The 24,569-nt window shown below is 45.0% G+C and overlaps 1 long non-coding RNA gene across 1 annotated transcript in view; it reads right to left on the bottom strand.

Annotated features, from left to right (window-relative positions):
* The window catches only part of LOC125617186, a 49,019-nt gene that overhangs the window by 23,259 nt on the left and 1,191 nt on the right, over window positions 1-24,569 (bottom strand). The gene's annotated exons all lie outside the window — the stretch shown is intronic.

Consider the following 24,569-nt stretch of genomic DNA (forward strand, 5'->3'; position numbering starts at 1 on the left):
CCCCAACAGAGCCTTGTCTAGTGTTGCTTTGTAATAATTTTCTCACTAAATGTTTGTTGAATGAATATCAGTGTTTTATAATTCTTCTACAAAGATTTGTCTGTGATTCTGCAACTGGGAGAAATTATAACTAAAACATAAAGTACAGACACAGCATTCTGAGTATAACAAATGGTACTGAGTTGTACACTTTAAAGTGATTAATTTTATGCTATGTAAATTGTGCCTCTATTAAAAAAAACTGCAGAAACTAGGGACAAGCAAACTTTCATTAAAATTCAACATGGTAGATTATATTTTCATGTCTACTATACAATACAAAAGAGCCCACAAATGTTGTTATGAATAGCAAGTTTCTTTTAAAAAAATCATTATTCAAATTTTAAAATTGCAACAGAATCTTCAAAAATTGTGATTCAACAGCCTGAAATATTGAAAGCTCTCACGCCTTAGTGAGAAGCAGCCTCTGCAAGGTTTTTCAGATTCTGCTCTGGTTGCTCCTGGTGGCAGTCCCCCAGCCCCCCATCTAGACTAAAAGGAAGGCTAGAGTTCAGGCTCTGCAGAAATGAAGGCAGAAAAAGAAGCCTCTGAGATTCTTCCCCATCCAGAAATGTCCCAAGTGCCACAAGACAGCGGCTCCCTCCCTACACTCCCATCCTGTTACCAACTTTAATCACAGTTCCAAATTCAAGGTGGCATTTCTAAGGACCTCAAACTTCTAAATTTCCAAAACGAAGGTCCCCTCTTTTTCTGGCAATGTGATGACAAGCTTTAGCCTTTTTTTTTTTTTTTTTTTTTTTAACAGTAAAGAAAAAAAAAAAACCTTCTTAATTCAGTAGGGTTGAAAATATAAAGTTCTTTCAGTTTAGAGCATATTTTCTTTTCTGATTATGGACAACTCCTTCTTCTTTTCCGTTAAAGGACTGTCTATGGAGATAAATGTTTCAGTACACACAAATATTCCGAGGACACTGTCCAAGGTTTTCAAGCTATATTTTTAATTGTACAAGGCCAGTGATTACCAGCTTGCTCTCAAAACATTAATGCATACCGAGGAAGCTGCAGTTGGAATCTTGTCTGTATCAAATTTTCCTTTCTGCTCTCTGATAAATCACAATGTGACAGCTGAGAAGCCTGTCTCCCTCCTCTGTTTTACTTGCTCATTAGGTCTTTAAAAGAAAATGCAAATCCTCATCTCTTCATTAACCCATCTTAGAAAATAACTCAGATGTTCCTAATTTCTCGTCTGATTTATCAGACCGGTCTCTGATAACTTTTGAAAGAAGTCTATTCAACCTTCTCAAGGACAAAGGACACTTTATAGAAATAAATAAAAAGAAGTCCTGACATAAGCACAAGAAAAGAGAAACACCAAGAAGTTTAGTAAATGTTGCTTGCTGGAGAATTATTTCAAGTTCTGCCCAGACCGATAGACACATTACACTGAAAATGTTTTATTCAAAAACTTCTCTGATGTAATCTATGAAAATAACGAAAGGACTCTCCGTTTCACTCCCCATTATAGATTCCTGGCAGGCTAAAGGAAATCAACAATCTTATGTAACCTTTTCCTTCAAAAGAAAACAAGTTTGGAGACATAATTCAATCTGAATGGATCAAAACATGGTCATTCTTAACTCTGGAAAAATCTTCTCACCATGTGATTGTATCTGTCTGTATATTTTAAACTCTAAACTGAGGTCCTTTTTTCACACGCCAACACTAACTCCTGGGGTCTTCTCAGAATGCCTCCCCAAGATCAGGTAGTCTGAAAAGAATTCTATTTACCAAAATCATTATGACACTGTTTATTTTCCTCAGAGGGGGGCTGGGGGCAGGGCAGGAGGAGAAAGAAAGGAAAGCAGGTGAGTTTTTGCGTAATAAATGACCCTATCTTGCAAATAAACAAGTGCTTTGCTTTCAGGATCTCAGCTATCGGAGACATCTCCAACTCTTAACTGCATTTCTCAGTTCCTTACCAGAAATAGAAAAAAAAAAAAAAAGTCGAGGGACCAGAGGGGGGGGGGGGGGGGACTCTGGACCCCACCAAAATCAATGCACATCTTTCCGCTCCTTCCCAAGACACAGGGAACCTAAGGGCAGCTTGGGAAGGAATGATTTTCTCGAATCCTGCCCAGACACATTCTGAGCCTTTTGATCACAACCTGGGCACCTCCCTTCCCCATCTTCTGTCTTCAGACAGATCGCAGAGACAGACCCAAGTTCCCCAGAATTCCTCCATGCTGCCTACATATTTTTTTTCAAGTTCTCAGTACTTAAAGTCTCCCAAGTTGGGGAAGGGACAGGGAGGAGCTCTCCCCAACAAAGACAAACCACAGTTTACAATAACAAAGCAGGGGGGCTGGATCTGCATAGGTGGTGGTGGTGGTGGGGCGTATGTTTGGTTTGTTTTTCTCTGAAGAACAAATTGAAAAATACAAGCAGCACGGACTCCCAAGAAGTTCCTCTGGAGGAGGGCGGTTACCCCTAGGGAAGGGAACTTGGGAGAAGCTTCCCAGAGAAACTCAGACACCCAGGAGCGCTTCTGCACAAACCAGGAAGATCCAAATACCTCAGGTGGGAGAGCACTGTCCTCTCTACCTGGCCAGAAGGAGCCTGGTCCTCTAGGATGGGGATGGAGACCGAGGGGAACTCAGATATGGGGACAGGGTGTTGGAGGGGCAGGAAGGCCAGTCCTTCCCCACGGGCCCACTGGACGGACTCTTTCCTTTCTGGAAGCTGCTTTGCATTCTCTTCCACCTGGTTCCCGGCAGGGAGTCCTGGCCCTCCTTTGGGGGCCTGTTGACTAATGAAACAGTGAAGCATAGGTCAGCCATCAGGCAAATAATAAACATATTTGCGTTGCACGTCTGTTAAGCCTGTTTAATGGGTCGTCCCCACATGTAAATGGGCTTCCTACCCCAGCCCCCATCGCTCCACCTGTATCAACAACAATGGCTCCGCACAATTATCTTACCTTAATGAACTTAATCTTTAATTTCCCAGCTTGGCCCTGGTCCTCAGCCTCCTAACAAAGGAAGTGGAACTGTTTGAGTCCCTGTGAGCCGCCTTCCTCCAACAGCTAGGGAAACTTTAGCCACGACAAGGATTTTTGCCCCTTGTGGAACTGTCAAAAGCAATAAATATTTTTCTTTTTATTCCATCATTAGACCCTCCTAAGAATGCCTCCCATTGTCCACTGTAATTCCCAGAGCTCTCTGGGCAGGGGCGTTATTGTGGAAAATGAATCCTGAAGTGTTAACAATCCTGCCAAAGCGGCTACACTCCCCCCCACCCACCCCCAGGGCGTAACCGTTAGGAATGTGTCGCCTCACCATAGCCTGCTCGGCGAAAAGAGCACTTGTGTTTTTTAACACTGGTCTTTGAGAAGGATGCTCAAGTTAAAGCATTGTGGCCACTGTAAATAGATGCACTCAGCAGAATAGAGCTTCTTCATTCCTAATTAGGGAAGTAACTCTAGAAAGACAGAATGTCACTTGCTAGGCTGTGCATATTGTTGAGTTTGTGCTCGCCTCCACAATGTGAGGTAATTGGAGTTGTACCTTTTAGAAAGCTGCTAATTTCACATAGGAAGTGCTAACAAGACCTTTCTGGGCCATGTTTTCCTTCTTCCTTTTTAAGGAAGTTACAGACCTTCAGTAGTGGGAATGGCTGAGCCCTGGCCTGGCGAGGAAACAGCAGTAATGAACCACTTCAGCCCACAGTTAGAAAAAGGAGGCCTCATTTTGGAGTCCTGAGAATACTAGGCACAACAAAAGGTTCTGTTTAAGCTTGTTATCCAGGACATTCTTACAGGCTACACAGCTCTCCCTGCAATGACCCTCTTCAAACAAGTGCATCAAGTTTGAGCAAATAGAAACACGCAACTTTCAAGGCTCAGAGTTATAGTTTTCTTTACAAAGCCATTTATATAATGTAAGCTGCAATTAGCATGGGACAGATCGAGGAGATTTAGGCTGGGAAGTTCTTTAACAAAAGATAGAAATTAGTGGAATAAGTAACAGTTAAATATCGGCTTCAGATAACTAGTTGAAAAGACCTTTTAAATCATTTACTAATAAATAAATAAATAAATAAAATGATTTTGCCTCAGACTTTGTTCCAATCAAAGTGTGGTCTTTTAAATCACTGAACTGATTAATCTTACTAATTTTAAATTAGCCAGCAAGAATGGATCGGAGCAAAAAAAAAAAAAAAAAATCCACACACCCCCCAAATGAAAAGCACTACAGCTTTTAAGCCTGACAATTTCATCAAAATGTCCATAGGAATTACATAAAAAATTCAAACCATAATGAAATAAATTGCTACTTACATTATGAAAAGTCTGCAAAAGCTTTTTATAGACTTGAAATGCAGAAGTTATATAAACTGCACAGTAAAAAGAATTAGAAATTGACCTTTACAGATCAAGGGCTAAAATTAACAGTCTTCAGGGGAAAAAAAATTCCCAGTTCACAATGGCTTTTAATGCCATTTTTTCCCCCTACACTCATTTATCTAATAACCATGGCAAGGTTAGGATAAACAATGAACAGTATGTTTTCACATTTTCCACCTTTTGTGTCCTCCATATGAATTTCTAAAACACTTAAGAGAATAGATACATAAACCTGTGACCTTCAAATGAGCTTTTTGATACTCTCAACATTTTGAATAAAAAGATCAGAAAATGGAACCACTTTTACACAGTAATGAATTCCATTCTGTTGGGTAAACAAAGCTAAATTTTAAAACAGAGACCTGACATTTGTATGGCTCAAGAAGCCATTCTGTTCTTTTGGGGGTGGGCAGAGGAGGGAGGGGACATTGTCAGTACTTTACCCTGGGCTCAATAATGACCAAATCTACAATTCACATAAAAAAGGAGACAAAACGCATTTGACCGCGTTCAACAGAGAGCCACCGTTTCCAAGACAAGGAAAACAAAAATGCCCAATTTTTTTATGACTATTTCCCCCCACCTCGTGAACAATTGATCCACCTCACAAAAAAATAAAATAAAATAAAATAACGAGGTGGGGGCTGATGGAGCAGGCTCACGACGCCATTATGGAGCTAACGCTTATTGACGGGAGCTACAAGGGCCTCCAAAAGTTACTCCAATTTCCGTCGAGCTTTTGTGCATCCGTTGTCCTGTCTGAAAGGCTCAGTTAGGTATTGTTGCAAAAAAAGTCTGCATCCACATTTGTTCCCCTCTAATTCATACTCGGCATTGTGAAGTTTTGCTATTCAGGGGCTGATTGGACAACAGCCCTGACAATGGCCAAGCGATTAGTCTCTCAGCATGGGCTGGGGTTGTGGGTATAAACCTAGGGATGGGGCTGGAATTCACTGGGGCATTCAGCTTCCTCTCGGGGCCTTCCTGAGAGGCCGAGCCTCCTTTGCTGCAGGTAATGCATTCCTTCAGAGCCGGGAAACCGAATCCTTGTAATTAGCGTGTCCAGGACGGGGCAGGTCGCCCCCTCCCTGCACCGCGGCCCTCGGGGGCCCCCGAAGCTTTCTAAGGAGCTCAAGCCCCTGAAACGCTCCAGCCTCGTCGAATTGAAAACTTTCTCGGGCAGCTCGGTGGGCCTGAAAATCAGCACACAGGGGAGGGGAGCCGCGGAGAGCGGCGATCGGCGCACTTAACCCTTAGCACGCCGCGCCGCCGGGCAGGACCGCGCCTGCCCTGGGGGCCCCCTGGGGACCGCGCGCGCCCCTTCCCGCGTCTTTGGGGAGGGACGCTGGCGTTCCGGGCTCCGCCACCGCGCCTTGAGCGCGTCGTGAAGTGTACAGATGTCAGTCTGGTGTTTTACATGTCAGTAACTTGGAATTAATTTACATTTATTTTCCTATTGTTTTATATCATTTTATGACAATGTGCCGCATAATATAATTTAAATCTTTAATGTACAACTAATTCTCTACCATTAATTTGTCAACATGATTACTGGATATGCCACCCGGAAAAGCAGGCTGGCTTGAAATCTGGATCAGACATTCCTGGGTTTTGTCCCGAAAGGTTTACATATGAATTTAACGAAGGGGTTTTCTCCTGGACTGCCTCCCGCCTTCTGAAAACTGCAATTTCAGTGTGATTTCCCACTTACACCAAGGAATTCCAGACATCAGTTGGGAAAGAGGCGCACACAGAGCCCCCTTCCTGGAGAAATTAATTAGGCAGCGCCGCGTCCTCGCAGCAGCCGCCGGAAATGAGCCGGGGCCCAACCCTGGGGCGGAGAGGGATCCCCCAAGACCCGGCTGGGGTGGTCGGGACGCGGCCGGCCGGGCGCCTGACCCGGGCTCCAGCCGCGGGAGAGGAAGAAAGCGGGCGCCGGGGGAAAAGAAAAGAGGAAAGGGCGGTGCCTCTGGGCAAAGCATTTCTGGGCTACCCTGACTTCGGGGTTCCCCCAAACTGCAGCCTCCCTCCTACTACCAGTTGTCTTGAGCTTCGCCTGGAGAAGCAGGTCCTTCCCTCCACGCTCGGGGAGGACCTGCGCCCAGCAGCCACCAGCCAAGTGATAACACCCAAACGTTTGCACCATTACAATTAATAAGCAGCAGCACCCCAAACCTTATTAAACATTCAAATAGAAAAAAAATTAAGATATTCTGGGCAAAAGAAGTGTTTAGACAAAGGCTGTCTGCTTCAATTTCCCCGTTAAGCGGGGAGCTGGAGAGAGAGTGACGGTGGATTCCATAAATTAACTGAAAATCCCTCTTCTCCGGAGCCCAAGTTATCTCTCCGTTGCCTGCAGCTCTGATTTAGAATGGGAGCCGGCTTGTTTACCGGTTTAATTAATGCTCCTTTTCAAGCAGGGAGGAGGGGAAGGGAAATGAAGTGACTTGGCGATGAACAGGTGTAGCCGGGCCTATAGCTGCGCTCACGGGGGCCGTGGCAGCTCATCAGGCTTGACTGGGCTTGACCCCGCCAGCGAAAAAGGTAGATGGCCCAGTTGGAAGCGCAGTAGGTGAGCATTATTTTAACTGCGAGCCTGTGATTGGAATGGCTTAAAGGGACAATCAGCACTTGGGTTTTTTCTTCTCCCTCCAGAATGCATTGTGATTCTTTCCTGTTGCTGAGCGGAGAAGCAGCAGACCTTGACTATATAGGTCACGGGCCTTTTTTTCCTCCTCTTCCTCAGCCGTTACCTCAAAATTTCAGGGGAGAGCCACTTAAGGAGGAAACCTGTCTCTCCGGCAAGCTGGGGACCGACCGGCTTGCTGCTCTGAAAAAAAAAAAAAAAATCCCTGGGCATTCTCTCTTTATTTACTTATTTCGGTTTTTAATTCCAAGAGCCTAATATCTGGGATTGGACTGTCCGCAGCCTACGTGTTTCTGTGACCTTACAGATAACAGGGAAGCTTGGATGGAAAATGAAATTCAAGAGCCAGCTAATTTTAAAAACATCACTAAAAACTCATTCCCGAGGGGGGGAAATGGCAGTTACTGTAAGCGCAGGCTGAACATGTTTTTTTAAATTAATAACTAGCCCTGGTATTTGCTAAGTGATGGTTGTATGGGGAGGATCTTAGTCATTAAAAACAGCAGGTGCCCAAGGTGAGAATGTATGTTTCATGAATTAAGAGTCACCTGTCTGCTCTGCCTGCTGCCTTTCTACAGGCCAGGGTCCTCCAGAAGCACAAGCGAGACCAGAAGCTGACTCTTGTCGGCCATACTGGCCTTGTGGAGATTTTCTTTTTGTAAATGACCATTCATGCAATGTATACTTGAAGCCCACAGGCCCGTCATACCTCATTCCGGCAGCTTCCCTACAAGGTGGTTGCGCCCATTGGCCTTTCTGGGAGAAGTTTAGAGAGTTCTGGTGATTTGCCCAAGATTGCAAAGCTCAGTGCCAGAGCCCCCCAGGGTCCTCTCCTTTATTCCACCCTTGGTGAGGCAGCAGTGACCCTGGTTTCCTACACTCCTATGAAGAAGGGGATTCCGTTCCTGATAAAGTCAGCTCCAGTCCGTGGTTACAGGAGATGAGACATTTTCAACACCTGGAGAATGCCACAGCAAGTTCTGGCTCAAGTGCTTAGGCACGTGACAGGCATCTAAGGAAAGGACTTTGTAGAATTTGGAGAAATTTCTTTTGGGAAAGGTTTTCAGATCAGGAACTAGGATCTTTCAGCTTCATTGCTGGTTCCAGGACCCACTGATGTGTCCCCTTAAGCAAGTCACCTATGGGCTGAACCAAAGTTGCCTCAGCCTCAAGTTTCTGCGTTTCCTCCTCCTGCCTCACACTGTAGGGTGGGGCCAGAATGTACTGCAGTGGTTCAAATCCATTGATCTCTATGAAGACCTCTTCAAATGTACAGTTTACTAAAACTATAAAACCAATTTCACAGCAGTCTGAGGTCCTGATAGATTATATACATGCATGTGTTTTGAAAAGTGTGGATTACTATATAAGTAATAGTTGTATGGGGGGCTTTTCTTCTTATTAAAGACAAAAGCCATTAGTTCTCAGTTTCTAAACGTGAAAAATCTTGCCTATGTTAATAATGGTGCTAAAAGTTCTAATGCATCCTAAAATTGTAGCATTTGGATGAAAGAGACCATTAGTTGAAATAAAAATGATAATAATGATGGCTAAATTCACTTAACACATGCCAGAAAGTGCTTAAGTATGTGAAACGACCAATTAGACCCCATCATAACTCTGTGAGAAAGTACTATTGTTACTATACCCATTGTGTAGATGAGAAAACAGAGAAACAAGGCAATTTGGTTACATAATTCACCAAGAGCAGAACGATCACTTGAATAAACCCAGCTAACCTGGCACTGGAGTCCACACACTTAATGGACTGTTATACCCATGCCCTATTATACCCATGAGATCATGTCTTCCCATGAGGCAATTCTGTGTGATTCCCTACCTCTCCAACCTGTTTTTCTCCCCTGTCCCCAGTCCTGGGAATTGAACCAGGGGTGCTCTACCATTGAGCTATATCCCCAACCCTTTTTGGGGGGATTGAACTCAGGGGCACTCAACCACTGAGCCACATCCCCAGCCCTATTTTGTATTTTATTTAGAGACAGGGTCTCACTGAGTTGCTTAGTGCCTTGCTGTTGCTGAGGCTGGCTTTGAACTTTCGATCCTCCTGTCTCAGCCTTCCTAGCTGCTGGGATTACAGACATGCACCACCATTCCCAGCCCCAACCCTTTTTAAATTTTGAGGCAAGTTCTCACTAAATTGACAAGTTTGCCCTTGAACTTGAGACCCTCCTGTCTCAGCCTGCTGAATCACTGAGATTACAGGCATGTGCTGCCAAACTCAGGGTCCAACCCATGTTTTTAGATTGATGAATGTGAAGCTCAGAAAGGCTAAAGGATTTGCCCATCATCACACATCTCATGGATCTCCTTATGCCCAGCTGTGGTCCTATTCACAACACCACTGCTCACTTCAGTGGGCCCTCAGCCCTCTCTGGGTTTAAACATTGGCTCTGTCATCCCAGGCAAACTCATTAATTTTCTGAATCTAAGATAATAGTACCCACTTCACTGTTTGGCACATGCATAAGTGTTTAGCATAGTTCTTGGCATATCATAATTGCTCAATAAATCTTACATGTAAGATGCAGATCAGGAAGAGTGACCTGAACAGTGGGAAGGCCTTGATGTGGCCGTGGCTGCCCTACTCATGAGTTAGCTCAAGCTAAATTGAGGGAAGATACAACTTAGCTTGTGTCTTCCAGCTAGAACATGGCTGGGAAGAGAGGCAGAGCCCATCTGTTGCAGGGGTCTCTGGAGGCCAGTCCCCTCAGCCATTAAAGGGTCTTCTGGGCTGAATCCTAAGGAGATAGGCATTATAATCATGGACCGTCCTGTGGGACAGAAGCAGGGAGTTGACTGAGGATGAGGGGAAGGTGAAAGGAGGAAAGCAGGCCAGGGAAGGCCAGGTAGGGAAAGAGGCCACCTAAGGATAACATATGGGTCTTCACGTTGGTCATTCCTGGAGACTTCAGTGATGGCTGTTTCATCTCCAAGGGGAGCAGAAAGGAGGGGGTGTCATCAGACAGTGTGATGACATCTCTGAGGAGAAAATGGCTGGCTCACAAGAGGTTGTCCAAAGAGAGAGGACTGGAGAGGTCTACATGTATAGGGTGGAAGGAGGGTCACCTGGCTGAGGTGAGCATCCAGAATCCCAGGGAAGGGACAGTGGCTGAAGGGCCACTCAGGCAATGGGAAATGGGGAAGCAGCTGCTTGGTCCAGGTCCTGGAGCTCTGGCTGCCCTTGGGCAATGGGGATACTACCTCACAGAAAATGGTGGCAGAGTTATGGGCGGTATTCAGGCTCTGGTTTGGGCGCCTCTAGCAAAGGTCATGGGACAGATGATCTCATCCCAAGCATCGGTTCCATGCCCTGCTGGCTCTTTCCCCAGAAAGACAAGAACTGCAGTGGTTTGAATCACCAGGAGTCCTGTCCTGTGTGATGTGGTCCAGGGATGGGCTAAAGCTACTGGTATCCGTGGGGGTGCAGTGAGGGCCTATGCTCCACCTGTGGTTTCTACCTCTGTAGGGATTTTCTGTTCAAGGGCCTTGTGATTTGGAACAAAACATTCCATCTGATTTTGGAAAAGTACCGAAGGAACTAGAAATGGGAATAATGTCTGGTCTCCATGCTTGTCACTCCTGGCAGGTGTGGCAAAGAGCAGATGCTCAATGGGTATATTTGAACAAATGAGCAAAGGACGGAGTAGAACTAGAAGTCAAATTGGAGTAGCGAGGCATTCTCTGCCCCCTGGGCTCCTGGGAGAGGAGAGGACCTCTGTTCAAGGCAAACTCTTCATGGACCTTTGTCTTCTGTTTCCACATCAGTAAAATTTTCCAACTGCTGCCAGGCATGGTGGTGCAAGACTGTAATCCCAGAAGCTCGGGAGGCTAAGACAGGAGAATCCTGAGTTCAAAGCCAGTTTTTAGCAATGTAGTGAGACCCTGTCTCAAAATTAAAAAAATAAAAAGGGGCTGGGAATGTGGCTCGGTCCTTAAGTGCCTCCGGGTTCAATCCCCAGGGGGGGAAAATTTTTTTTTTTTCCAACTGCTCAACTGGGATACTGGGGGGATTTATCTCATCTATAGAGAGAGCAAAGAATATATATATATATATATATATATATTTTTTTTTTTTTTTTTTTTTTTTNAGAGTGAGAGAGAGAGAGAGAGAGAGAGAGAATTTTAATATTTATTTTTTTTTAGTTATCGGCAGACACAACATCTTTCTTTGTATGTGGTGCTGAGGATCGAACCCGGGCCGCACGCATGCCAGGCGAGCGCGCTACCGCTTGAGCCACATCCCCAGCCCAAGAGCAAAGAATATTAAGCAAGGAATTTTGTTCAGAATTTCAAACTGGCTAGAAAAATTCCTAGCCAATATTGTTTCATTCTTCCCTAACTCATCCCCAAGACTATATTGGATTACAATGAAGCAAATTTAAAATACATCATTTTAGTTATAAATATATCAGGATATTTAAGACTTTTTGGTAAAAAAAAATTAATTCTAATTTCATTATTACCTAAAAAAAAAAAAAAGTTGATACTACCTCTTCCTCCCTCCCTCTTTCACTGACCTACATACCCAACCCTCTTTATTTTGATGGAAGGTCTCACTAAATTGCCCAGTCTTTCCTCAAACTTTCTATCCTGTGCCTCAGTCTCCGAATAGCTGGGATTACAAGCACAGGCCACTTGGCAGGCTGACCATAGTTTCTTAATATCAAATACTGAGGCCATGTGCTGATTTTCTCCTTCACCTTACAGAAGGACTTTTACATGAGGTTTTTCAAATCAGGATCTAAATAAAGTTAACACTTTATACATTTTCCATAGGGTTTAACCTTAACCTCTCAGTCTGCTGAGGCTAGAGACCTTTGGCCAGAGATTATCTATCCTCCAGAGCAGCGGTACTCACCCACCTTTTTTGAGGGAGGTGCATGTTGTGCTAAGGATTGAACCAAGAGGCTCTCTACCATTGACTTATACCCCCAGTTCTTTCTGTTTATTATTATTTTTAAAATTTTGAGACAGGATCCCAAACTGGCCGTAAACTTTCAATCCTCCTGCCTCAGCTTCCTGAGTAGTTGGGATAATAATAGGCTTGCAGCACTGAGCCTGTCTTCCCCACCATTTCTCTCACCATCCATGAGCCCCTTTGGAAGGGTTCTTGGACATGTAACAACTGGTTGAGTAGCTCATCTAAATTTGAAGACCCACAAAAAAGGGATGCTTCTGGGGCCAGTATGGTAGTAGGGTAGGGAGATAGCTGCTCCTTTGCCAACCGGTAGCTTGTTTATTTATTTTGGTGCTGGGGACTGAACCCAGGGCCTTATGCATGCTAACTATGAGCTCTACGGCAGCTCTAAAGTATGATTCAAAACAGAAACTTTAAAAACAAACATTAGAATTCTTTCCTGTTCCTTTCCCAAATCCCACTCCTCCCCTTTTAAGTTCCCTTTCCATTGCCAGCCCTGTCCTGCCTTTAGTCTTCTCCCTCTGGGGAGCCCCTGTAGTATTTCCCACCCACCACCATGTTTTTTTGTTTTTTGTTTTTGTCATTGGCTTCTAGAAGTAGAAGCTGACCTCCCTTAGCGGGCGAGTATTACTGTACACATGTATATCTTGCCTCTTCCTCTAAACTCCCAAGTTCCTAGTTGCAAGGACTTCACGGCATCTGGTACCTATTGGGTCCAAGTATCCAAGACCTGTAGGTGCCTGACAGGCTTACCACATGAATCCTCTCAGCCGGAAAGACTTGAAATACTTGTTTAAAATGTATCAAGTGGGGCGAGGTTATGCTGGTTGATATTAATAAACTTGTACACCTCTTCCTACATGTTCAAAATAAGGGACTGGTTTCCAATATGCTGAATACATTTGGAACATTTTTTTAAAGATTTATTTTTTTTAGTTATAGATGGACATAATATCTTTATTTTTTTTTAATGGGGTGCTGAGGATTGAACCCAGTGCCTCATGCATGCTAGGTGAGCGCTCTGCCTCTGAGCCACAACTCCAGCCCAAATATGGAACACTTTTATTCTTATAAAAATAATGCACATCTAGTCAGTGACTGAGTGGTAGTCACGCACTGATGATAAAACGCGGCCGTTCCCCCTCCCTCACCCGTCTACCCCACAACCTTTTTGACCTATTTGAATTTTAGTTCCTTGAATGGATCTAAGGTTGCCAAGTTTAGGGGGAGGGGTACAGGATGCCCTAGCAAGTTTGAATTTCAGATTGCTAATGAATAAATATATCCCAAATATTGCATAATGTGTTTTATTATGATATTCAGCAACCCTAGGTGGACACCCCAAATAAAGAATAATGTGTAGAGTCTTGCACCTCTAATGTCCTCATCTATTTCTGCATTTGCCAAATTTTAAAAATAGTTATCCATGGAATTCTGAATATCAGAGAATTTCAATGTTTAATATTTATATATTCCATTCTTGTACTGTTTGCCTTTGTAAATTTTTTTTTTTTTTGGTGTTGGTGCTGGGGATTGAACCCAGGGCCATGGGCGTGGTAGACAAATGCTCTACCACTGAGCTGCATCCCTGGCACTTTTAAAATTGTTTTGAGACAGGGTCTCACCAAGTCACCTAGGTTGGCCTTGCACTTCTCCTGACTCAGCCTCCAGAGTCTCTGGGATGACAGGTGAGCGCCACCACACCCAGTTTGATCCATCATCATTTCACAGCCCCCCCTGACTGTCTGCTTTCTGAGTTGAAACCATTATTGCTCACATTCTCTTCTCTCCCTTTCCATGTCCCACCTTCTTCCACTGCACTTATACTTCTATATTTTCTTAAGGTAAAAATTTATATTCTGTTCTGCCATACAACCTACCAACCTAGTTTTCCAAGGTTTGCCGAAAGGTTGACTCTTAAAATGGGAATTCTATTTTACTTGAACTTATTACTTTTTTGTTATTATGTAATTTTTGTATACTTATTTATTTATTTTTGGTATTGGAAATTGAACCCTTTTAAAAAAATTATTTTAAATTGCCCTTTTTTGAGACAGGGTCTTAGTTGTTGAGGCTGGCCTTGAACTTTTTTTTTTGGTACCAGGGATTGAACTCAGGGGCACTTGACCACTGAGCCACATTCCCAGCCCTATTTTGTATTTTATTTACAGACAGGGTCTCAGTGAGTTGCTTAGCACATCACTGTTGCTGAGGATGGCTTTGAACTCATGATGCTCCTGTCTCAGCCTCCCAAACCACTGGGATTATAGGAGTGTGCCACCATGCCCGGCTGGGCCTTAAACTTTGAATAATCCTGCCTCAGCCTCCCAAATCACTGGGATTATAGGCCCACACTACAATGCATGCCTTATTATCATGTGATTTTTATTTAATTATAGTAGTAATGTTAAGATTAAATTCCTATTCAAGTCCAGTGTCATGATCTGCAAGCCTCTCAAGAGAATTTCTCCAGTCCCAAACCAAATGGAGCCTCATTTCTTATACTTCATCATTACTTAGTTTCATGTCACTTTTAGTTTTTTATATTCAGATCTTGACTTTTATTTTAAAAACAATTTTCCCCCTAGAGTTTCCAGTTACCTTTATTCTTTTTCACATTATTCACTACTATATTCTTATTTTTTTTTTATTTGTTTATTTTGGTACCAGGGATTAAACCCAGGGGCACTTTACCAGTGAGCCACATCCCTAGCCCCTTTTGTATTTTATTTAGAGACAGGGTCTCCCTAAGTTGCTGAGACTGGCTTGGAACTTGTGATCCTCCTGCCTCAGCCTCCTGAGTAACTGGGATTACAGGTGTGTGCCACTATGCCCAGTTTACATTCTTAGTACATACCATATATGAAATATGGTATCTGCTGAGAACTGCCTTTCTGCTCTTCTTCCAAGTCCTCTGTGACCCTGCTCTAGGATGGGCAGATTGCTCTCCAGGCTGCGTACAACTGTCATCTGAGACACCCTCCACTGCACCCCCCAGTTAGATCCCAGATTTTTTCTTTCTGCCATCATATGTCTTTGTTTTGCTGGAGTACAGCCTCCAGTGACTTCCTAAGAAAGGACATATTGGAGGCAAACAAACTTCCTGTCCTCTTGCTTGCCTGAGAAAACATATTGTCCACCACTTGGTGGACAGTGTGTGCACAGGATTCTGGCTGACAATAATTTTCCCTCAGAATTTTGGAGGCATTTCCCCCATGATCTGCCAGCTTCTTGTGTCTATGAGCAGAAGTCTGATGCTATTCCGAGCACTGTCCTTTGCAGGGGACCTGAATTTTGTCTTTCCACCTTCTTCTTGTCCACTCTTTCTACTTAATGTTTTGGAATTTGCCAGGCTGTGTCTAGTGTGGGTCTTTTTCAGTCATTGTGCTGAATGCTTGGTGACCCTTCTTATATTAGGACTATTCTTCCTTCAGCCTTGAGAAATTTTATTCTCTACTTTCTTTGATAATTCTCTCTTCTTCTTTAATTATCCTATTTTTTCCTATGATGCCTAGATTACTCCCCATGTCTTTTATTATATTCTCCCATTGTTTTCTTGCCCCCACCCCAACCAGGCATACTTTTCTACTGAACTACATCCCCAGCCCTATTTTCTCTTTTTCTTTCTGTCCTCTGATTTATGAAATTTCATCAACTTTTTAGTCCTTCTGTTGTATTTCAACAACTACATTTATAATTTCCAATAACTCATCTTCTCAAAAATCTGTTGTTTATTTACACAATTGGGATTGAACCCAGGTTGCTTTACCCCTGAGCTACACTGCCCAGTCCTTTTTTAATTTTGAGATCGGGTGTTGCAAAGTTGCTGGAGTTGGCCTCAAACTTGCAATCCTTCTGAGTCTTGGATAACAGATGTGTACCAACACACCCAGCTAAAAAAAATCCCACTTTTAGATGTATTACCTGCCTGAAATATTTTAAAGTGACCTCCTGCTTTTTCTGCTAATTTTCGGACTCATTCTTTCATGCTGATGGTTCTCTGCATGTCTTCACATGGACTTCCTTGGTTGAATGTGAAGAAACTATAGATACAGTGATCTGCTGTGCAGTTGTGTGCATACTTCCCCTTATTGGGTTTCCCTGAAGCTCTCTGAGGTTTTCTGGGTAAACTGGCTTCCATCTCCTCAGATCATTCTTCTGCCCCTCCTAGAGCACTCTGTGTGGCTTTCTTCAGCTGTGTCCTTCCAATTCCAGAAATTCGCTTACATTTATTTGTTGGTGGTTTCCTCCTCTTCTTTGTAGCATTCATTATAGGTCACTATGTTTTTGGAATTCTAAAACTTTGTTGCAACAAGATTTCTGGAAACATGTAGGCAAAGGCAGGTACTGTGTTCATCACCTTGCACTATGGGGAGGAGATTGGGGACATTTTTATTTATTTTTATATATTTTTTGAAATTTTAATTACACCATTAAGTAATAACATGGTGTCCCAAGCCAAGAGGTCTGCCTGAGGTTTAGGATCTCCCCAGGAGTTATTTATAGATTTTTTTTTTCAGTATCTGTGGCCTTCTTACACTACGACGGACTGGCTTTCCCCAATTTCTTCCTGTGCAAGTCTGTGGTCCCAGGAGACAGATTAGGAAGGCCTGCTCCCTTGTGCACACCATCTCCCCCTCCCCCGTGGGCCTTTGCGGCTCTATAACACTGCACCAGCTTCCTTCACTGTCCATCTTCTCCTGCTCCCACCCTCAGCCGGCTCAGCCCTTAGGTACCCTTCAGTTCTCTGTTCCAGCATGAGGTCCTCAGAAAAGCATTTCCTGTTCTCCTTGACTCAGTTTCCTCTATCATATATGATCCTGGAACACATTTTCCCCACTTTATAGCACTCATCTCAGACTGTAATCCATGCAAAGTGGGACTGTGTCTCTTTTCTGCTCCCTATGATGTCCTAAGCACTGGGCACAAAGCCCGACACATGAGCAGGTACTCAGTAAATACCTGTTGAGTGAATAAATGATCACAAGATGGCCACAAGAGAAACACGACTGTGGTTTGAGGAATAACCCACACACGTCCATAGTGCAACCCCATTCATGCTCCATCTCAGAGGTCTCCCATGCACTCAGGCACACGAAGGCCCTCCTGAGCCGTGACCACCACAGACGGTGACACGGGGCTCTTGTCTGAAGCCTCAGATGCATGAGTGGGGAGGGAGGCGGGCTCTTGTGCAGCCCAAAGGGCCTGAAACTCATACCGCCTTCTGACCACCCAAGCTTTCTGCAGGAATTTCACTTAGAACAAGCAAATTTGTGACTTGTCTCTGGATAAGGCTCTTGAAGCTTGAAAAGAAGAAAAAGTGCTTCACCGGAGGGGCCAGTAAGAATTTTGTTAGCTGAGACCACAGACCCCTGGAGGGGTGGGCCCTTGAGGCCTGCCACGTAACCAATGGCGGTGTGGCTGCCTGGGAACAATGGAGTACCACACCTCAGCTACCTTTGGGCTCCGGCTTCCTAGCAGTGAGGCTCTTATTAAATTTGGGATTACCATGTGTAAAGCACAGTCTGAATTTTGTTTGCTCTGCCATGTAACTTGCCTTTCTAAACGCTCAGTCAGAGCTGCAGTTAATCTACTGACGTGGGCTTAACCGGCAGGTGGCCAGGAGGCCTCCACCAAACTCCTCCTGACCCTTTGTTACCTGGACTGGAAGGGAGAGATTTCTGGTTTGGGTAGTGTTTCTCCTCCCCCCGAACATTTTCAGTATTAAGAGTCTTTTGTCACCATAAATCTGAAGCAGGGGATTATGACAGGCAGGCTGTCACCCAGATTGTTTCCTCCCCAGGATAATGGGAAAAGTTTGTGAGCTGGGCTAATGAAACCTTTATTCTTGGGGACAATGCCATTTCCATTAAATTACAGCTCAAGTCTTAACAATGCTCCAGAACAAACCCAATTTGAATATTTAATTTGGGATGGAAGGAGCTGAGTAAACACCTCTAACTCCCTCAGCCCCTTTCTGGAGACTTCTCAGGAGAACTGAGGAAGAGTCCTGGGCTGAGATGTCAGGTTAGCAACATCAAAGGTGGAAAAATCCAAGTCTTTATTTAATATGCAATTAACATTTTAAAATGTGAAGTTAAAGAAAAAACTTATTTATTTACTTATTTATTTAAGAAAGCAAATACTGCTCAGATAAATGACCAACTAAAATCTGTCCTGAGCCTTAGTTAGCAATTGTGGGCTTTAGGATGAAAAATCTCCCCCACCCCTCAGGATCAATCACAGAAGTCCTCTGAGAATGTGCTGTGCCACCAACTCTAATCAAGATCCTCCTTCTTGGGGCTGGGATTGTGGCTGAGAGGTAGAGCATACCATGTGTGACACTAAGTTCGGACCCTCAGCACCACATAAAAATGAAATAAAGATATTGTGTCCATTTATAACTGAAAATAAATATTAAAAAAAGAAAAAAAAAAGATCCTCCTTTTTAAGGCTGGGGATATAGCTCAGTTGGTAGAGTGCTTGGCTTGTGTGCACAAGGCCCTGGGTTCGATCCCCAGCACCAAAAAAATAAAAAATAAAAAATATCTTCCTTCTTGGTTCCTTCAAAGAGAATCTCAAGAAAGAAATGTCTAAATATGCCTAATTTAAAAAAAAAATGGCTGTAGTGACGTCAGATGCACTGGAAGGGAACAGAATTTTCTGTATCTTCCTGTCTACTTGGCAACCAGGCAGCCAGGCAACAGGCACCTGTGAGGTGGAGTTGTGTGTGGGCTCCTCTGCACTCAGAGTCAGAATTACCCAAGAATAAATCTCCATGATGGTTTGTGCAGTTGTCTTGTCTCAGCGCATCAGTACTTCTCCGTCTCCTCTTCACCCCTTGCTTTGTAGTGAAGACCTCCTCTTTTGTTCTCTTCTCCCAAAGATGGTGATCCACCAAACACATTTCTGTGCTGGCTCTGTTTCCCTGACTCTTGTGTTTTCCTTAATTTTCCTCATCTTTACATATAGCACAGATGATCAGAAGCAGCTTAATCATCCAGGGAGGGGGCGAGTCACTCTGACACACCTAATTTCTCTGTCAAAAAGTTGATTTCTACCTTGCCGAGGAAGAAAAGGAAGGGAACATGGGAAAAGGAATATCTTTCGGCATTGCTGTCCTGATGAGCCTCGAGCCTAGTCTCAGGTCAACTGAGGAGACCACAAGTGACCCCACAAGGAGGCAGGTGCTAAGGTCACAGGGCTGGACCTCACAGTACAAATGCTAACCAAGTTCGTGACACCCACTCAATTCCAGGGCTTGTCGATCAAACCTCAAGTAGAGGCAGCATTTAAGATGACTTTAGAGACCAGCTAGCAGGATCACACAACCTCTAGCTACTTTGGGTCCTGGGAGGACAGAAGAAAAGCCAGGGAAAGCTCTTTCTCTGGCCGTGTGTACATGTGCCATTCAGAGGCAGGGAAGGAAGGTCTGGCACGTGGCCTTCATAGAGGCTGACCTTCAGTTTATATGCAGTTGGATGCCAGCTGAGCTTGCCTCTGGAGGATGGACTGCCAGGCATCTGGTCAACCCCCACGCATCACAGCCCCAGCTCCAAGGGCCTTTCCTTAGACATGATTTTCACCTGTCGGTGTGCTTCTAACAGGCCACCCGTCTCCCGCCAAGCACCAGCAATGCTGCCATCTCCTTTGCATTCAGAGTCACCTAGAAGCTTTCTTTCTGAGTGGGCTGTCCTCTGAGCAAGAGGATCAGAGGCCGAGGGCCCAGAGTTCATCCGGGTACATCGTTTCCTCCATAGAAATGGCGCAGGGCAGTAACCATCAGGCAGCCCCCCACCCCTCCAGGGGCAGTCACTTCCCCTCTCTGCCTCTCATCCTCCTGATCTGTAGCGGGGTGACCATGACCACACCAACATCCCGGGGCTGCTGTGGACATAAATGACACAGTGGGTGGCAAGTGCTGCGTGACGGGCCACGTAAGCGCCAGGTGAACAGGAGCTGCTGCTACCATTTCCCTGGTCAGGTTTTCTGTCCTGGAAATAGTCCCCTGATGACAGGAAATGTCAGAGCTGCTGTTGGAAGACAGGTGACATCCCCACCAATTCGAGTGCAGCTTGGGAAAGAGGGTAGAGCCCGCACTGGCCCCGTCTCTGGCCTCCGGCCTTCCTGTCCATCAACCACCGTGGACCAAGGGCCTGCCACATGCTGGGTGCTCCATGGCACAGGGAGTGAGGCCCTGTCCCTGCCCTTAGAAACCAGCACATTGGTCCTTGGCCTCTCCAGGGTCCATGAGAGAGCCCTAGGAGAGGCCCAGCCCCCAGCACTCCCACTAGAGATGGACCTGGACCTCTGCTTCCAAGGGCACATCTGCCAGCACAGGAGCTTTGTCACTCCTGTCTTCAGGAAGGTCACACCGACCTGGTTAGCAGCCCATGTAGCCCCCAAGTAGAATCCTGATAGAGTGCAGCCCTCTGGGTCAGATGGATGCTCCTTTCTCATCTTCTTAGCTTTGGCTGGCTCTGGGTACTACTGTCACCTCCTGCTAGAATCACTATGGTAGCCTCTGCTGGGACTCCTAGTTCCTCTCTTGCATATCACTCTCTTCCTATCAAAATAAAACCCTCCCCACCATGGCCTATGAGGCCCCACAAGATTGGGCCTGCACCCTCCTCCGCTCATATGACACTGCTCCCTCACTTTGCTTCACCTGTAGGACTCTGCAGGTTTGCTGCTGCCTCAGGGCCTTTGCATTTGCCATTGCCTCTGCCTGGAACACTGTTACCTTCAATCTTGTGCCACTTATATTTCCACTACAATGCTGCCTCCTTAGAGAGAGATTTCTCAGCCTTTGATCTAAAGGAGGCCCAGTCACTTCCTAAGATATCATCTTGCTTTATTGTCCTCAATGCACACATCCAACTTGAGCAGCCTTATTTGTTGACACATCTTTTGCCTTTCTTCTACTGGAATGGCAGCTCCTTGAGATCAGAGACTGTCATTTGTTCACTCTCTGTCTGACATCTGTTAGGCATTTGATGAATGCCTGTGGGATGGGTGAGTGGATCTGTCTTTACCTCTTTTAGCCCTCATTCCTGCCATGTCAACATAACTTGAAATCTTGCTCTGTGCCTTAGCTTATGAGCTTCACGCCCTTGGTGGGCCTCTCTCCTTACTTCTATGACTCTCAGGTCTAATGCAAACTCAGCCTCCACTCCCACAATGCAATCTCTTCTTCATTCAATCTCTACCTGCCCTTTGCAGGTTCTTTTCCACAGATCTGTCTTAGTTGAGGACACCCTCTGTCTCCCCAATTAGATTGTAAGCACCATGTAGGTGGGACTCCCACCTGCCCCATTCTCACATTTTTGTGCACAGGGGGACATGCTATCAAGGGTGTCATATGCCAAGGAGGATAGCTCTCCAGATCCAGATAACATTGTGAAAGTGACAAGTGGCTCACGTGACTTTTGATACTTGGATTTACTTCTGCTCCTTTTCCAAGTTTTTTTTTTTTTTTGGTACCAAGGATCAAACTCAGAGGCACTTAACCACTGAGCCACATCCCCAGCCCCCCAGCCCTTTTTTAATATTACATTTAGAGAGAGTCTCACTGAGTTGCTTAGTGCCTCGCTAAGTTGCTGCTGCTGGCTTTGAACTCAGGATCCTCCTGCCTCAGTCTCCCAAGCTGCTGGGATTACAGGCGTGTGCCACCATACCCAGCCTCCTTTTCTCAGTTCTAGGGGTCCCTTTACTCCTCTCCTGTCCCATTTCACTACCCCACCCCATGAAGGCTCATTTTCAGATCCTTCCCACCAAGGGCCATGGAGGATGCTGTCCCAAGGGCGCCTCTTTGAACAGCAGCTCTCCCCTGAGCAAAGGGAAAGAGGTTCTTGTTGGAATTTTATTGTCAATGGCACCTTTTCTCCAACTCAAGAACTTTCCTATGTGCTTTAAAGCAGGTCACAGACTAGCTCTGCATTTATCAAGCTCTCTGAGGGGCCATGACCTGAACAGAGTCTAGTCTCTGACCTCTTGGGGTCTTTTCTTGGGTCCCCCAAGAATGGGCCTTTCCACTGCAGCAATGGATGCCTAGAGATACAGGTGAATGAGAGCCGAAAATTTACGTGGAAAGAATAGAAGTGGACTCACCCTCCTGCCCCCACCAGGCTGGCCACACCATCTCTGTCTCTGACCAGGTAAGATACCAGCTCTAGGACGTGAAGATTCCCATTCCCAAGCGCCCCCAAACTTACAGAATGGGTAGTGGAAAAAGGTGGAAGTTTCAGTAGCTCCTCCTCCCACGTCTCTGCACATCCTGGGACTTTCAGGTAGGTAGGGAAAGGCTGATCCCTAGGTCAAAGGGACTCGGATACTGACAACAGTGGGCTCAGACTTTTAGGCTGACATTATCTGCCCCCAAGCTTTTATGAGAAAGCCACAGGAACCCTGGTAGTTCTAAGCCAAAGCACACTTGGAATTGGTTTGCTCTTCTTACCCTATTGTCACTCATGTCCCTGATCCAAACTGCTGTTCTCTTTTGCCAGGGCTTCTACATTACAGAATTCTCCTAACTGGACTCTCCGCTTCTAATCTACTTCCCATCTGGCATTCAGAGTGACCTTTTTAAAATGCACATCTGATTATGTCATTATCACCACTCCAAACCCTCCCGCGGCTGCTCAGACTCCAGATAAAATTCAAACTCACTAAATCCTGTCGGGTCTGGCCCTTGCCCACTCTACATCGTTCTGCACAAGAACCTGGCTTCTTATCTCTCTCTTAGAGACAGCAAGCTCAGGCCTTGGCAGAGCCTGCCTCCACATTCCTTCCTTCCACCATTGTCTCCTGCATGATGGGCTCCATCTCAGTTAAAGACCCCTCAGGGAAGCATTCTGCAACCATCTCTTCTGAAGAAGGATCTGAAACCTTTCCTATTTTTCATAGAATTTAGTACGATTTACAACTGTTTTTATAAATGCCCTGGCACATATGAATTTGCAATGCAAAGCTACTTATAGAGAGCCACGTTGTTGTTTTTAACTAGCCCCCAACCTGTAACAGGATCTTTTGTGTTTACTTTTAGATCTCTGGTATCTACATGGATATTTATTAGATAAGAATAACGATGGAAGAGCTCTTTCTCCACGGTGGGACCTGGGACAGCTCCCCAGTGTTCAACTTGGGGCAGAGCAAGATAAAACTTTGGGGTCCACCCTTGAGAAGTGCTAAGTAATCTGTAGGGTCAAGCTAGTGTCTGACAACTCCTTGGCAGTACCAGGAAATTCTCTACATGTACATTGGGTCACCTCATTCCCTGAGGTGACCAAAATCTCTGGCCCTGATGATGGGTTGTTTTTACCTTAAATACTTCAGAATGAAATAGGACATCAACTCATCCAGTTCATCCTTTCTATGTTCTAGAGGGGAAAACTGATACTCAGAGACTCTGCCTAAAATCACCAGTTACTGGTACCGCCCAGTTGGGAATCTAGGGATTCTGAGATCATTGTTCTTTCTCCTGCAGTCCATTTTTCTCTTGTGTCTTTTTCTGGTAGCTTGGGAATGACTTGCCTCTATAACACGCTGATTGTCTGAAGGGTAAATAAGGCCTGCGACACATGTATTCTATTTTTATGCTTTCTAAATGCAACTCAACACATTTATTTGCTTATTCATTTTTTTGTGGTACTGGGGATTGAATCCAGGGGTGCTTTACCACTGAGCTACAACCCCAGCCCTTTTTATTTTATTTTGAGGCAAGGTCTTGTTAAGTTGCCCAGGCTAGCCTTGAACTTGTGATCCTCCTGCCTCAGTCTCCCTAGTCACTGGGATTACAGCACTCCACGAGCAGCTAACTCAACACATTTTGGGCAAAGCATCATATCAAAAGTTTTGGTACCTCAAGGGACACTTAAAGATGCAAAAAGTATCTCACAGAGGGATAGAGGACTGTCATCAGTTATCTGTTGCTGTGTAAAAAAAACTGCCTAAAGTTTAGTTGCTTAAAATCACTACCATTTTTAACTCAGGATTCTGTGAGTAGGCAATTTGGACTGAACCCAACTGGGCAGTTTTTCTGCTGGCTCCCCTACAAACAGCCCCAGCTGCACCTACACTCAGCAGCTGGATCTCCTGGGGCTGTTTGGTCCTGGATGCCTTTGCTCATGGCTCGACAGTGGGGTTGACTGTGCCACATGTCTCCAGCACCTAGCAGGAGAGCCTGGGCTTTCTCACATGGTAGCTGGGTGCCAAAAAACCCAAGAGAAGGCACACAAATGCCCAAGGGATTTTCAAACTTCTGCTTGCACTTGCATTTTACTAATGCCTCATTGGCCAAGCCAAGCCAAGCCAAATTCAGAATCAAGGGGGGAAGAAATGAACAAAAACACACTCTCTTTCTTTTTGGTACCAGGAGTTGAAGGAGGGGTGTTTTACCTCTCATTTGCACCCCCAGCCCCTTTTAGTTTTATTTTGAGACATGGTCTCATCAGGTTGCTTAAGACCTTGCTAAATTGCTAAGGCTGGCCTCCAATTTGTAATCCTCCTGCCTCAGCTTACCCAATTGCCCAGCTTTAATCCCATTTCTTGATGGGAGGAACTGGAAAATATTATGGCTCCCC

The sequence above is a fragment of the Marmota marmota genome, unplaced genomic scaffold (assembly GCF_001458135.2).
Source record: "Marmota marmota marmota unplaced genomic scaffold, marMar, whole genome shotgun sequence".
Taxonomy (NCBI): Eukaryota; Metazoa; Chordata; class Mammalia; order Rodentia; family Sciuridae; genus Marmota; species Marmota marmota.